Genomic DNA, 14581 nt, shown 5'->3' with positions numbered 1-14581 from the left:
CACTTCCTGTTGGGGAGGAGTTAATATCCCATAAGTAATGGATGATCCGTTGACTGGATACACGTAACAAGAGAAAGTTATCTAGCGCGCCACTTTATGTGTTTCATAGATCAAAGCAAAATATAAATAAAAGCCATATTAATTATAGAAATTAGAAACATACAAATCAATTATATTATGCAATTTTATTTGCATTCTGCTTTGATTATGAAACTCAAATAGTTTATTGCTTATTCTATATTTCTTTGACCTAACATCCTGGATTCCCCTGGGTGGACATTTAAATTCTCCTAAGCACTACAACCAAATAAGCACACAAATTACTAGATAGATAGATAGATAGATAGATAGATAGATAGATAGATAGGTAGATAGATAGGTAGGTAGGCAGATAGATACCTACTCTTCTTAACACATATAGTCCAGCTTCTTGGTTTTCATGGTGTTGTGTCTTGCAGAGGCACACAGCTCATATCTAGGTTCTGGAAATGCTGTACTGATTCTTTAATTTAGTGGGATCTAAATTTGTATGACTGGAAAATGCCACCTCAATATGCTTGATGAGTATTTTTAATGTTTGCCTTTTAGACTTAAGGGGCATTTTTAACAATGTGCAAGCGGACATGATACGAAGTAGCGTATCATGTCCGCTGCACATCGCTGCCCATTGATAAATGCCGACAGCATTAAATATGATAAATATGCCCCAAAGGCAGAATATAGAGGTAAATAATTTTTAGTGACAGCAAAACATCATAGAAGTTATTTTCTCTGATGATCTAATAGAAGAAACTGTAAATCAGCAAAAAAAAAGTGAGAATGATGCATGGATTTAGAAAAAGACAACTGCAATGTATAAAGGTATACTAATATCTCATTATAGATTTAAACAGGAAATACCTTTAATGTTGTAAGCAGTCTTTACTTAAAGGGGTACTAAACACATTTTTTTTTTTTTCATGATCCAGATAGAGCATGCAATTTTAAGCAACTTTCTAATTTACTCCTATTATCAATTTATCTTTGTGTTTATCTTCATTTGAAAAAGCAGGAATCTAAGCTAAGAAGCTGGCCCATTTTTGGTTCAGCACCTTGGATGCGCTTGCTGATTGGTGGCTAAATGTAGATAACGAAGAAAAATTGATAACAGGAGTAAATTAGAAAGTTTCTTAAAATTGCATGTTTTATCTGAATCAATTTAATTTTGGACATACTGGGCTTGATTACGTGTGGAGAGCTAACAGTTATGAGTGAGCGATAAGGATTTTTCGCTGGTGTTTGAAAGCGTCGGGTTTTCCGCTGGTTGGGTTAGCGTGTCTTCAGAGCTCTGGTTAACTGTTTCAAGAAACAAAAAAGTGTCACAAAACGCATCAAAATACATTTAAAAGTAATGTTACACTTATAATAACACTATCTAATAAAAATGATTTAAATAAAATTGAAATGTGAAATATTCATATTTATTCATGTGTATATATATATCATGTCGGATTAGCTCCCTTGAGATTTTGCAATTGTGTTTGCACGCGAGTAGGGTGTTCTATGGGGGAATAGGTTATCGTGCGCGTGATATTATAAGTTCAACTTTTCACGCTTGTTGGTTTAGCACAGTTTACTTTCAAATCATACTTCTAGCTTCTAGCACAGTTAATGCTAGAAACTTTAGTTTTATTATTTTAATAAAAAATAGCAGAATCTGGTCTACAATTATTAGAGTGCATCTTGCAAGATTCAGAATCCTAACAATGCTGTGCGCAGAAAGCGATTGCTTAGAGCAGGAGCTCATTTTTATATTTGCTCCTAATTGACTACAGAGTGGAGATCAGATAATCAATATCAAGAGGGTCCATGGACAGCAAAACAATACAAAATACTGATCTAAATGCTTTTAACTTGTCTATTTTGTATGTTGTTTTTTTGCATTGTGACAGAAAAACAAAAAAGTTTAGCTATGCATTATAAAACAAATTTGCAATATATTGTCATTATTTATTTTGCCCCCTTTATATGTAATTTAGCTCTGAAAATTGAGCAATTTCAGAACTTCAGATGCACCCTACAAGATCAACCCTGCTACATACATGTCCCTAAGTGGCTTTATACAAAATAATGCATTCTATACTAACTTTATGACAGTTGCTAACCTTGTTGTCTGCAGACTAAAAACACAGTTTGGCGCCTCCAAGCGAGAGTGGAAAAAACTAATATATCTATAGAAAGAGATATAAAAAAGTTACATTATTTCCCCCTCCATAGCGCTGCCATTACGAGTTACTGAAAAGCCTCCTTGTGCGTGCGATATGGTTCATTAAGCTCCATACCGCACAAAAGCCAAGGACTGACTTGACATGCTCGTGCACGCTTTCCCCTATAGACATCAATGGGGAGAAGGTGTTAGAAAAAAAACTTAACACCTGAAGTGCGGGATGGCGATCGCCGTAATGCAACCCCATTGATGTCTATGGGGAAAAGAAAGTTACATTTAATCCTAACACCCTAACATAAACCCCAAGTCTAAACACCCCTAATTTGCTGCCCCCGACATTGCCACCACTATAATAAAGTCATTAACCCCTAATCTGCCGCCCCCGGCATCACCAACACTAATAAAAGTTATTAACCCCTATTCCGCCACTCCCCAACATCACCGCCACTATAATACAGTAATTAACCCCTAATCTGCCGTCCCCGACATTGCCGACACTAATAAAAGTTATTAACCCCTATTCCACCGCTCCCAACATCGACACCTCTAAATAAAGTTATTAACCCCTACACCACTGGCCCCCCACATTGCAAAACACAAAATTAAACTATTAACCCCTTAACCTAACACCCCCCATAACTTTAAATTGAAATTACAATATAACTCTATTTAAATAAATAAAAACTTACCTGTGAAATAAACGTAAACTTAACATTAAACTATAAATTAACCTAACATAACTAATCTAATAAAAAAGAAAATACTGCCAATTAAAAAATCTAAATTACAACTAAAAAAAAACAAATCCTATGAAAAATTAATAAGTTTACCAAAAATAATTAACACTAAAGTCACAAAAAATAAAAAAACACTAAGATTACAAAAATAAATAAATACAATTTAAAAGCAATTACACCTAATCTAATAGCGCTATAAAAATAAAAAAGCCCCCCAAAATAAACCACACCCCCTAGCATACAATAAACTATCAATAGCCCTTAACCCTTTGAGTACTAAGCACTTTCCCACCTGGGTACTAAGCTGATTTGAGGGTTTTTAACATTATAATTTTTTTAAATATATTTTTTTTAACTTTTTTTTTTCTTTCAGATCCCCAAGTCTTATACCATTGGATAGGTTAGGCGATTACAGGCTTCTAAGCAGCATGCCCCCTTTCCCTATACTTGTCATTATCTGTTTTAAATAAAGCTGTGCGGTGACGTCATCATGTCATTGCATGTGATTTCACCACGCAAAACGTGAAGCCCCAGCGATGCCTGTCACTATGCAGGCCCGATCGCTGGGGTAGGAGCTGGGGGGAGCCCCCAAATCTCCCTCAAGGTGGGAGAGTGCTAGCGAAGGCTCTGAGCCGTCGTTAGCACCTGAGTGGGAAACTCTGCGATGGCTCAGAGCCATCGTTAGCACTCAAGGGGTTAAAAGGGCCTTTTGTAGTGCATTGCCCTAAAGAAATCAGCTATTTTACCTGTACAAAAATACAAAGTCCCCCCAACAGTAAAACCTACCACCCAACCAACCCCCCAAAATAAAAAACCTAACTCTAAAAAAAGGAAATTTATGCTTGCCTGATAAATTTATTTCTTTTACAATATGATGAGTCCACGGTTTTCATCTTTACTTATGGGATATCGCCTCCTGGTCAACACGAGGAGGCAAAGAGCACCACAGCAGAGCTGTATATATAGCTCCTCCCTTCCCTCCCACTCCAGTCATTCGACCGAAGTTAGGAAGAGAAAGGAAAAGCCAAGGTGCAGAGGTGACTGGAGTTTAAACAAAAAATAAAGATCTGTCTTAGAAAATGACATTGTGGGCCGTGGACTCGTAATATCGTAAAATAAATAGTTTTATCAGGTAAGCATAAATTTCCTTTTCTTTTACAAGATATGACGAGTCCACGGATTTCATACTTACTTATTGGATATAATACCAAAGCTATAGGACACGGATGAAAGGGAGGGACAAGACAGGAACCTAAACAGAAGGCACCACTGCTTGAAGAACCTTTCTCCCAAAAACAGCCTCGGACGAGGCAAAAGTATCAAATTTGGAAAAAGTGTGAAGAGACAACCAAGTTGCAGCCTTGCAAATCTGTTCAACAGAAGCATCATTTTTAAATGCCCATGAGGAAGCCACAGCCCTAGTAGAATGAGCCGTAATTCTTTCAGGAGGCTGCTGTCCAGCAGTCTCATATGCAAAACGGATAATACTCTTCAGCCAAAAAGAAAGGGAGGTAGCCGTAGCTTTCTGACCCCTACGTTTTCCGGAAAAAACAACAAATAATGAAGATGATTGACGAAATTCTTTAGTCGCCTGCAAGTAGAACTTCAAGGCACGGACTACGTCCAAATTATGTAACATACGCTCCTTCTTAGAAGGGTTGCACAAGGAAGGAACAACAATTTCCTGATTAATATTTTTGTTAAAAACAACCTTAGGAAGAAAACCAGGTTTGGTACATAACACCACCTTATCAGAATGGAAAATAAGATAAGGAGAATCACATTGTAATGCCGAAAGCTCAGAAACTCTGCGAGCAGAAGAAATAGCAACCAAAAATAAAACTTTCCAAGATAATAACTTAATATCTATGGAATGCATAGGTTCAAATGGAACCCCTTGAAGAACATTAAGAACTAAATTCAAACTCCAAGGAGGAGCAATTGGTCTAAACACAGGCCGGATTCTAGTCAGAGCCTGAAAAAAAGATTGAACATCTGGAACATCTGCCAGACGCTTGTGTAGCAAAATAGACGAAGCAGAAATCTGTCCCTTTAAGGAACTCGCTGACAACCCTTTCTCCAATCCTTCTTGGAGAAAAGATAAAATCCTGGGAATCCTAATCACCGAAGCCCTCTCCTGTTTCATCCGTGCAATCATCCGGATAAGGAGAGCAAACGGTGGAAACACATAAGCTAGGTTGAACGACCAAGGCACTGCCAAGGCATCTATCAGTTCGGCCTGAGGATCCCTGGACCTGGATCCATATCTTGGGAGCTTGGCATTCTGACGAGACCCCATCAGATCCAATTCCGGTCTGCCCCACCTGAGAATCAGGGTGGCAAAGACCTCCGGATGGAGTTCCCATTCCCCCGGATGAAACGTCTGTCTGCTCAAAAAATCCGCCTCCCAGTTGTCCACTCCTGGGATGTAGATTGCTGACAGATAACAAGAGTGAGCCTCCGCCCACCGAATTATCTTGGATACTTCTGTCATCGCTAAGGAACTCCTTGTTCCTCCCTGATGATTGATGTAAGCCACAGTCGTGATGTTGTCCGACTGAAATCGGATGAATTTGGCCGAAGCCAACTGAGGCCAAGCCTGAAGCGCATTGAATATTGCTCTCAATTTCAGAATATTGATTGGAAGTAGAGACTCCGACCGAGTCCACACACCCTGAGCCTTCAGGGAATTCCAAACTGCACCCCATCCTAGTAGACTGGCATCCGTTGTCACTATCACCCATGAAGGTCTGCGGAAACACGTCCCTTGGGACAGATGATCCAGCAACAACCACCAAAGAAGAGAGTCTCTTGTCTCCTGATCCAGATCTATCTGAGGAGACAAATTTGCATAATCTCCATTCCACTGTCTGAGCATGCTCAGTTGTAGAGGTCTGAGATGAAAACGAGCAAACAGAATGATGTCCATTGCCACTACCATCAATCCAATTACCTCCATGCACTGAGCCACTGATGGCCGAGGATTGGACTGAAGGGCTCGACATGTATTCAGAATCTTTAACTTTCTGACTTCTGTCAAAAAAAATTTCATGGATATAGAGTCTATTAGAGTTCCCAGGAAAGGAACCCTTGTCTGTGGTATTAGTGAACTCTTTTCTAGATTCACCTTCCACCCGTGAGTCTTTAGAAAGGACAGAACCATGTCGGTATGAGACTTTTTCAGTTGATAAGACGACGCCTGGATCAGAATATCATCCAGATAAGTCGCCACTGCAATGCACCACGGCCTAAGAACCGCCAGCAGAGACCCTAGAACCTTCGTGAAAATCCTGGGTGTCGTGGCCAGCCCGAAAGGAAGAGCCATGAACTGAAAATGTTTGTCCAGGAAGGCAAACCTTAGGAACTGGTGATGATCTTTGTGGATAGGAATATGAAGATATTCATCCTTTAAGTCCACGGTAGTCATATATTGACCCTCCTGGATCAATGGAAGAATTGTCAGAATAGTCTCCATCTTGAAAGATGGAACTCTGATAAACTTGTTTAGACTCTTGAGATCTAAAATAGTCGGAAAGTTCCCTCTTTTTTGGGAACCACGAAAAGGTTTGAGCAAAACCCCCGCCCCTGTTCCTGTTTTGGAACGGGACAAATTACTCCCACAGTGGAGAGGTCTTTTACACAACGTAAAAATGCCTCTCTTTTTATCTGGTCTACAGACAATCGTGAAAGAAGAAACCTTCCCCTTGGGAAGGAATTTTTTAACTTGAGACACAATTTCTAGTGTCCAGGGATCCTGAACATCTCTCATCCACGCCTGGACAAAGAGAGAAAGTCTGCCTCCTACTAGATCCTGTCCCGGATCGGGGGCCGCCCCTTCATGCTGTTTTGGTAGCAGCTGCAGGCTTCTTGGGTTGTTTACCCTTATTCCAACCCCGGTTAGGTTTCCAGGTGACTTTGGCTTGAGAATAATTCCCTTCCTGTTTAACGGAAGAGGGGATTCCCTTGAAGTTTCGAAAGGAACAAAAATTACTCTGTCGTCCCCTTTGCTTAGCTGTTTTGTCCTGAGGGAGGAGATGACCCTTACCTCCCGTAATGTCAGAAATGATCTCCTTCAAGTCAGGCCCGAACAGGGTCTTACCCTTTAAAGGAATCGCCAAGAGCTTTGATTTAGAGGACACATCCGCAGACCAAGAATTTAACCATAAGGCTCTGCGCGCTAAAATGGAAAATCCTGAATTCTTAGCCGCCAATTTGGCAATCTGAAAGGCGGCATCTGTAATAAAGAATTAGCCAGCTTAAGGGCCTTAATTCTATCCATTATTTCTTCTAAAGGAGTCTCAGTCTTAAGGGACTCTTCTAGAGCATCAAACCAAAAGGCAGCCGCAGTTGTGACTGTTACAATGCAGGCCGTTGGTTGAAACAGAAACCCTTGATGAATATATAGCTTTTTTAGAAGACCCTCCAATTTTTTATCCATAGGGTCCTTGAAAGCACAACTGTCCTCAATAGGGATAGTCATACACTTAGCAAGGGTAGAAATAACTCCTTCCACCTTAGGGACCGTCTGCCAAGAGTCCCGAATGGTATCAGCTATAGGGTACATTTTCCTAAAAATAGGGGAAGGGGAGAACGGGATACCCGGTCTCTCCCATTCCCTTGTAATAATTTCCAAAATTCTCTTAGGAACTGGAAACACATCGGAATAAGAAGGGACCTATATGTATTTGTCCATCTTACTCAATTTCTCTGGCAGGACCACAATAGAGTCACAGTCGTACAGAGTTACCAAAACCTCTCGTAGCAAAAGGCGGAGGTTTTCAAATTTAAATCTGAAGGACATGACGTCCGAATCTGTCTGGGGTAATGCACATCCAGAGTCAGACAGTTCCCCCTCAGACAGGGCCTCCCTACCCCCCAATTCAGAGCCCTGGGAAGGTATATCGGAGATAGCCATTAAAGCATCAGAAGTTGCAGGGACCATGTGGGCCTCTGTCCTGCTGCGTTTGCCTTGTAATACTGGCAACTTAGATAAAACTTCTTTAAGAGTGGATGACATGACTGCAGCCATATCCTACAGAGTAAATGAAGCAGACGCCATTGAAGAACATGGCGTCACTTGCGCGGGCGTTAAAGGCTGTGACGCTTGGGGAGAAATATGCGGCATACCCTGAATCTCATCAGTCTGAGGACATTCATTAGACATATCTTTATTAAAGAAAATTTGCTCTTTACACTGTAAAGCCCTCTCAAGTCTCAATACATGGGGGACAAAGCGTAACTGGGGGTTCCACAATGGCATCTAAACACATAGGGCATGTACTTTGTTCAAGGTCCTCCATGATAACCTAAACAAAAAGCAATCTTGGTCCAAATCATTGTTAATATATTTTAACGTTACTGTAGCTTTAAGGAAAAAAAGCAATCTGAATTAAACCTTGATATATGAGGCAGAGTGCAAATTTCACATTGCACGATGGTCTCAGAAATAATCCACAGGTATACTTTTGAAAAAAAAAAGACCTCCCAGTCACCTCGCCGCAGCTCTGCTGCGGCTCCTACCTGCCTCCTTGTAACCAAACTTAACTCCACAAGCACGGCGCACCTAAAGTCGCTTGTAAAATATCACCACAAGCAGACTTAGGAGCCATCAGGAGATGCTGCCAACTGGGACTGAAATAGAAACTGCGCTGTCAAAGCGCGCGAAACACTACGTCCCGCCCTTCATGGGCGTAAACAACCAGTCAATCACAACAGAATACCGCCATGTACCTAATAAAAAAACTGCGCTGTCAAAGCGCGCAAAACACTACGTCCCGCCCTTCATGGGCGTAAACAACCAGTCAATCACAACAGAATACCGCCATGTACCTAATAAAAAACATATTCCTTCCGGAACTGTCCCCAGCATCAGCCAGCCCATTCTAGTGCAACCCCACACAGTATTTCCCAGCGCTTCAAGGCCCAACAATAAAACGCCAGAGTGTCCGGTTACAGTACATCCCCACACAATATTTCCCAGCGCTTCTAGGCCAATAAAACAATGCCAGAGTGTGTGGATAAATAAACTATGTTGGTTTTGTACCCATATCCCAGCGCTTCTATGCTATTAAACTGCCAGAATGTCTGGATATTACACTGTCTGTTAAAGGGAAGCCCCAATTCTAGCCCCCAATATAATATATGCTGCAGCGTCCCAGAATAGAAAACTGCACTTACCTCCATGCTGAGGAACAGCATGACAACTTCACAGTGTCAAGAGGTCCACTCTTCCTCCTGAGGTCCTGTGACAGCAGAAGGGTCTTAGTTACAACCTCTAAGACCATACACAGAGAACGAAGCTCAATCATGGGAGGCGCAGTGGAGGCAAAAATCCACCAGTTCCCATAGTCTAAAAAGACTGCTCTGTAATAAAATAGTACATTTTGGCACCATTTAAAAATAAAAAACTCTCACCTCACTTTACCTCTTCCTATCACTAACGCAGGCAAAGAGAATGACTGGAGTGGGAGGGAAGGGAGGAGCTATATATATATACAGCTCTGCTGTGGTGCTCTTTGCCTCCTCCTGCTGACCAGGAGGCGATATCCCATAAGTAAGGATGAAATCCGTGGACTCGTCATATCTTGTAAAAGAAAAACCTAAACTACCTATTGCCCCTAAAGGGGCATTTGTATGGGCATTGCCTTTAAAATGGCATTTAGCTCTATTGCATTGCCCTTAAAATGGCATTCAGCTCTTTTTCCAAGCCCAAAAGCTCTAATCTAAAAAAAAAAAACACCCAAAAAAACTAAAAAAAACCTAACACTAATCCCTGCTCATGGTTTCTGAAGTTCGGACATCCATCTCCATCCAGGTGGCGAGGTCTTCGTCCAGGCGGTGAGGTCTTCATTTATCCCGGGGGCGTCTTCTATCTTCATCCTGGCGGCACTGAGAAGAGCCATACTGGAAGCCGAAGACATCCTGCGCAGGACATCCTCTTCAAATTCAAATCAGCCAATAGGATGAGAGCTTCTAAAATCCTATTGGCTGTTCAAAACAGCCAATAAGATGAGACCTACTGAAATCCTATTGGCTGATTTGAACAACCAATAGGATTTCAATAGATCTCATCCCATTGGCTGTTTTGAACAGCCAATAGGATTTCAGAAGCTCTCATCCTATTAACTGATTTGAATTGGAAGAATCAAATCAGCTAATAGGAATTCAAGGTACACCATTAGGAAACTGTTACCTTGCATTCAACTTCAGTGTACAGCGGCGACGGTATGAAGAGGATGCTCCGTGCAGGATGGCATCGGCTTCCAGGATGGCTCCGCTCTGTGCCGCCAGGAGGAAGATAGATCACGCCCCTGGAATGGATGAAGACCTCGCCACCTGGATAAAGACCTCACCGCCTGGATGGAGATGGATGTATGGACTTCAGAAACCATGAGTAGATCTTCTGGGATTAGTGTTAGGGGTGTTTTTTTAAATTCTTTTGGGTGTTTTTTTTTTTTTTAGATTAGGGCTTTGGTCTTGGAAAAAGAGCGGAATGCCCTTTAAAGGGCAATGCAAAAGAGCTAAATGCCATTTTAAGGGAAATGCCCATACACATGCCCCTTTAGGGGCAATGGGTAGCTTAGGTTTTTTTATTTTGGGGTTTTTTTTTGGATGGTGGGTTTTACTGTTCGGGGGACTTTGTAATTTTATACAGGTATATGAGCTAATTTCCTCTCATCCATTGCTATCCCCTGAACCCCCTTAGCATGTAAGCCTAAGAGTCCAGCTGTTTGTAGATCACCTTCTTAAGAGCTGACTACAACAGTGCAACTCTTGACAGGGCCCTCTACCCATTTGATCCCTATAATTGTTTTGTTGTACTCCCCCTTTGTTTATAGCACTGCGGAATCTGTTGGTGCTCTACAAATAACCGATAATAATAATAATGATTTCTTTAGGGCAATGCCCTACAAAAGGCCCTTTTAAGGGCTATTGGTAGTTTATTGTAGGCTAGAGGGTGTTTTTATTTTGAGGGTGCTTTTTTATTTTTATAGGGCTATTAGATTAGGTGTAATTGTTTTTATTTTTGATAATTTAGTTTATTTTTTTGTAATCTAAGTATTTTTTATTTTTACTAATTTTAGTGTTAATTATTTTTGGTAAACTTAGATTTTTTAAATTTTTCGTAGGATTTTTTTTTTTTTAGTTGTAATTTTTATTTTTTTATTTTTTTCATAGTGTTAGGTTTTTTAAATTTGTATTTAGATTTTTTAATTGGTAGTACTTTTTATTTTCATAATAGTTATGTTAGGTTACTTTATAGTTTAATGTTAGGTTTATATTTATTTCACAGGTACGTTTTTATTTTTATTTAAGTAGAGTTATATTGTAATTTTAATTTAAAGTTAGGGGGGGTGTTAGGTTTAGGGGTTAATAGTTTAATTTAGTAGCGGCGATGTTGGGGAGCGGTGGAATAGGGGTTAATAACTTTATTATAGTTGCGGGGATGTCAGGGTGTGGGGGAATAGGGGTTAATATATTTAAATAGTGTTAGCGATGTGGGTGGGCAGCAGATTAGGAGTTAATAAATTTATTTAATAGTTGTGATGTGGGTGGGCGGGCAGATTAGGGATTAATAGGTTTAATATAGTATTTGCAATGCAGGAGGGTGGCGGTTTAGAGGTTAATAGATAGTTTATGGGTGTTATTGTACTTTGTAACACTTTAGTTATGAGTTTTGTGAAACATTTTTGTTACACAAAATCCATAACTACTGGTCTCAAATGGCGGTATGGATCGTGTCGGTATAGGCTGTAAGCAAGCATTTTAGCCTCACCACACAACCTGTAATACCGGCACTATGGAAATTCCACGCAGAAACTTCATTTTTTTGAGTGCGGGATTGATGTTGCGTTACAGGCTAAAATGCTTGCGGTATAGCTATAGTGACACGACTCCCAATAGCGGTGTTACTGCTTTTACGCTGAAGTTGCAATTTGTTTTCTGAGTTAAAAGCCGCAACGCAAACTCATAATCTAGACGTAAGAGAGTAATTTGCAGAATAAAATATGCTATGGTTTATTCACACATATGTAGGAATTATATATATGGTAAAATCAAATATTCACTATACCACCGGTGGTTTCACAAAATAAAATCAATCTATAAAATAAATAAATCTATAGAGAATCTTGTTTTAAAATTTGGATTATTTCCCTAATGTGGAGATATCTTAATAGCAGCAAAAATAGCATCAAATGTTAGCAGCAAAGAACCTGGAATAAAAGTCCTTTAAATATATCGGGCATAAAGGAAACTCTTGTTTCAAAAGGGGACAAAGTATCTATAGTTCCATTCACGTGTATGTAAGGTCCAATGTTTACAAGTGCCCTATAGCCACTCTGATACTCTCACCCCACTTGTTATTTAGGGTAATGCAGGTATCCCAAAAGATAAACACCAACCTCCAAGGCAATTTCGTGGCCGTTATGCTCACCACCTCTTTTGGCGTGTTGGTGTAGTGCTGGGGCGTGGGTGAAGTGCTGTGAACATAATTATGTTCTGGGGGTAATTACGTTCACAGCACTTCACCCACGAGGAGAGAGATTGTTTGGGAGGAATACATGGAAGCTGCACAAGAAGAGGTGGTCAGCAAAATTGCTGTGAGAGGTTGGTGTTTATCTTTTGGGATACCTGCATTTCCCGGAATAACAAGTGGGGTGAAAGTGAGTGTATCAGAGTGGCTATAGGGCACTTGCAAACATCGGACCCTACATACCAAGACTTATACACGTGAATGGAACTATAGATACTTTGTCTCCTTTTGAAACAAGAGTTTCTTTTATGCCCGATACATTTAAAGGACTTTTATTCCAGGTTCTTTGCTGCAAACTTTTGCTGCTTTTTTTGCTGCTATTTTTTTTTTTTGCTGTTATTTACACATTAGGGAAATATTTCCAATTTTAAAACAAGATTCTTGTATTTGATTTTAACATATACTTAATTCCTACATATATGTAAATAAACCATAATATATTTTATTCTGAAAATAACTCTCTTAGTGTTTCTTCTGTCTCCAAGCGAGACTTGTGGGAGGGACTTTGAATGTTCTGTGGGTGGATTCAATACTGATGGGTAGGTATTCCACAGGTGGGTTGCGTATGCCAAGGACAGTTATACATGGACCACAGATGGAGTCGGGCAGCCCATGGACGATGTTGGGACAATCACTAGTTTTGATTTAGAAGCCAGGACATCTGTAGTAAAAGAAAGCTGAGGGAGGGATAGTGCTTCAAATTGTGACAGTCCTAAAATATATAGGACGGATGTTAGGTCTGGAAATGACAGTGCAACCTCCTCAGACAGCAACTGGATAGCTAATTATACACCTGTTATCATATTACTAAAAATCTGGCTTACTGGGAACCCAGAGAGTATGCTTGGTAGGTGGGTTTTTGCCTCAAATCCTTATGGGCTATAAGGATTGGAAGCCACCTAACAAGGGTACTCTCTAGAAAAATTCTAAATTCTAAGAAGCACAAATGCTTTCATAGGAAAGATGTTACAGATGTCTCTGAATTAAACAAACTGCATATATTTATGCGCATTCAGCAAAATTGTTTTTGTTAGAAGGAGATTTAGGTAAATTTCCCTCTTCTGCTATTTATTTAAAACAATCACAAATGATGCTTATTCAACTCCTTAATGATGTGGAAAGTACTAAAGAAAAAAAACAGAAGATCAAAATATTCAAAGCTGGATCCAGTTAGAAGAAAAAAATAATAATGTGTTTGTAGTGTTATGCTAAAAATAAACAACATCTGATTATTGTGACTCTCCCACCCAAGGCGAACATTAATGCAGAGAAGGATTGCTGTTTCCTGTTTTCACTAAACATTGCAGAACACCAGTCTATTTTGGATAGTTTGGAAACTATTTGGAGGATCATCCGGTTGTCTTTTGTTTTATTCACAAACAAACCAGACATGTTTGTATGTCCCAGCAGAAAATGAAATACTCCAAAAATAATACAAAAACAAAACATCTGAAATATGCAGCATATCATTCATTATACAGTTACCATGTCAGCAAAACATAAAAACAGTTTTTAACATGACATTTGTCAGTGAATGCACCCTGGAATTTAAAGTTAGTGATGTTTTGTCTGACATTAAAATAAAGCTAAGGCACAATGCCTTTATTTATAGTATTGGAGTGCCAAAAGATAACTCAATAGTGCATGTCTACACTCTCTTCACTGCTTTTGGGGCCTGGAGCGGCAATGACAGGGTTTAGAATAAAGTTGTGCCAGAAGCTTAGCGTAAACACAATTAGCAGGCAACAATTATGTGGAAGTCAGCTGTAAATTGTCATAGAAAGTAATTATTTGTGATTGTACTTTTCCATACATCTTTGGAATGCAGTGTACAGTACAACATCCTGGTTTTGTACTGTATTTCACATCACAAGGAATAATTATTTAAAGGGACTTTGGCCAAGGTTCCATTCTAATGTTTGAGAAAACATAGATCTCAACTCACCTAGTTTTTGGCTTCCTTTCCATCTATATTCCATTTGGTTATGTTTCAGTTCAGAAGCTCATCCAAGTTTTGTCATTGATATCTGGATTAAAGGGACAGAAAATGTGTGGAATATTTATTTCATGCATATAGAGCATTTTTTTAAATATGTACTACAC

At 39.7% G+C, this 14581-nt stretch overlaps 1 long non-coding RNA gene across 1 annotated transcript in view; it reads right to left on the bottom strand.

The window, feature by feature from the left end:
* Positions 1-1219: 1219 nt before the first annotated feature.
* Positions 1220-14581, bottom strand: part of LOC128652052 (uncharacterized) — a 51301-nt gene continuing 37939 nt past the window's right edge. Inside the window, exons 2-3 of the long non-coding RNA XR_008401253.1 lie at positions 14424-14505; positions 1220-1335 (exon numbers count right to left, since the gene is read on the bottom strand). This is a non-coding gene — a long non-coding RNA (uncharacterized LOC128652052). The remainder of the gene's footprint in view (positions 1336-14423; positions 14506-14581) is intronic.

This window comes from Bombina bombina, chromosome 3 (assembly GCF_027579735.1).
Source record: "Bombina bombina isolate aBomBom1 chromosome 3, aBomBom1.pri, whole genome shotgun sequence".
Lineage (NCBI taxonomy): Eukaryota > Metazoa > Chordata > Amphibia > Anura > Bombinatoridae > Bombina > Bombina bombina.
This window is presented reverse-complemented; position numbering and strand designations above follow the sequence as displayed.